Source organism: Canis lupus, chromosome 13 (assembly GCF_048164855.1).
Source record: "Canis lupus baileyi chromosome 13, mCanLup2.hap1, whole genome shotgun sequence".
In the NCBI taxonomy this organism is placed as follows: Eukaryota; Metazoa; Chordata; class Mammalia; order Carnivora; family Canidae; genus Canis; species Canis lupus.
In genome coordinates, this window is record NC_132850.1 from 49,347,880 (window position 1) to 49,349,792 (window position 1,913).

The 1,913-nt window shown below is 39.8% G+C and overlaps 1 pseudogene; it reads left to right on the top strand.

Moving 5' to 3' along the window:
• Positions 1-298: 298 nt before the first annotated feature.
• On the top strand, positions 299-1,641 carry LOC140603066 (non-selective voltage-gated ion channel VDAC3 pseudogene; annotated as a pseudogene).
• The last annotated feature ends 272 nt before the right edge of the window (positions 1,642-1,913 follow it).

Below are 1,913 nucleotides of genomic sequence, written 5' to 3' on the forward strand. Positions count from 1 at the left end.
AAAGAAAGAAAGAAAGAAAGAAAGAACGAACCAGACTCAGATGTAGTGGGGGTTTTGGAATTACCAGACCAGGAATCTAAAATAACTATGATTAATATCCTAAGGATTCTAATGGAAAAAGTAGACAGCATGCAAGAAGAGATGGCTAACATAAGCAAAAAGATGGAAATCCTAAAAATCTAAAAGAAATGCTAGGAATCAAAAACACCATAACAAAGAATGCCTTAATGGGCTCATCAATACACAGGACACAGCCGAGGAAAGAATCAGCAAGCTTTAAGAAATGTCAATAGAGGGAGCGAAGACAGGCCCTCTGGTTGGAGGCGAGAGATGTGTAACACACCGACTTACTGTGACCTAGGAAAGGCTGCCAAGGATGTCTTCAATAAAGGATATGGATTCGGCATGGTCAAAATAGACCTGAGAACCAAGTCTTGTAGTGGAGTGGAATTTTCTACTTCTGGTCATGCTTACACTGATACAGGGAAAGCGTCAGGCAACCTAGAGACCAAATATAAGGTCTGTAACTATGGACTTACTTTCACCCAGAAATGGAACACAGACAATACTCTTGGAACAGAAATCTCTTTGGAGAATAAGTTGGCTGAAGGGTTGAAACTGACTCTTGATACCATATTTGTACCGAACACAGGAAAGAAGAGTGGAAAATTGAAGGCTTCCTATAAACGAGATTGTTTCAGTGTTGGCAGTAATGTTGATATAGATTTTTCTGGACCAACCATCTATGGCTGGGCTGTGTTAGCCTTTGAAGGTTGGCTTGCTGGCTATCAGATGAGTTTTGACACAGCCAAATCCAAACTGTCACAGAATAATTTTGCCCTGGGTTACAAGGCTGCAGACTTCCAGCTGCACACTCATGTGAATGATGGCACTGAATTTGGAGGGTCTATCTACCAGAAGGTTAATGAGAAGATTGAAACATCAATAAACCTTGCTTGGACAGCCGGCAGTAACAATACCCATTTTGGCATCGCTGCTAAATACAAGCTGGATTGTAGAACTTCTCTATCTGCTAAAGTAAACAATGCCAGCCTGATTGGACTGGGTTATACTCAGACTCTTCGACCAGGAGTCAAACTGACCCTATCAGCTTTAATCGACGGAAAGAACTTCAATGCAGGAGGTCACAAGGTTGGGTTGGGATTTGAACTAGAAGCTTAATGTGGTTTTGAGTAAAGCATCCGATTTGTCCCCGGAGGTGAAGAGAACCCACTATGTTTTGGCCTTAAAATTCTTCTGTGAAATTTCAAAAGTGTGAACTTTTTATTCTTCCAAAGAATTGTAATCCTCCCCACAATGAAGTCTAGAGATCGCAAGTGCATCCTGAGGGAGGTACTTGAAGGCATGCCTGGAAGTTGTCATGTTTGTGCCACATTTCAGTTGAGTTCCACAGTGTTATTTTAAATGTGTTCCTCAGCGACAATGTAGTGTCACGTTACAAAGGAAATGACCCAACCCTCCAGTTTGTACATCACGTCCTGCATGTCCCACACCACTTTTTCATGACCTTTTAATAATATATTGGTCTCTGTGCTGTAGTGGAAATCTTTGGTTTTGCATCAGAGTAAAATAAAATAAACCCATCACATTTGGAACATAAAAAAAAAAAAAGAAAAGAAATGTCAATAGAAACTTCTAAAACTGAATCCAAAGAGAGAAAATAATGAAAAAGGCAAAACAGAATATCCAAGAACTGAGAGACAATCACAAAAGATACGCATAATGGGAACACCAGAAAGAGAAGAGAAAAAGGAACAGAAGAAATACTTGAGCTGAGTGAAGTAAGTCAATCGGAGAAGGACAAACATTATATGTTCTCATTCATTTGGGGAATATAAATAATAGTGAAAGGGAATATAAGGGAAGGGAGAAGAAATGTGTGGGAAATATCA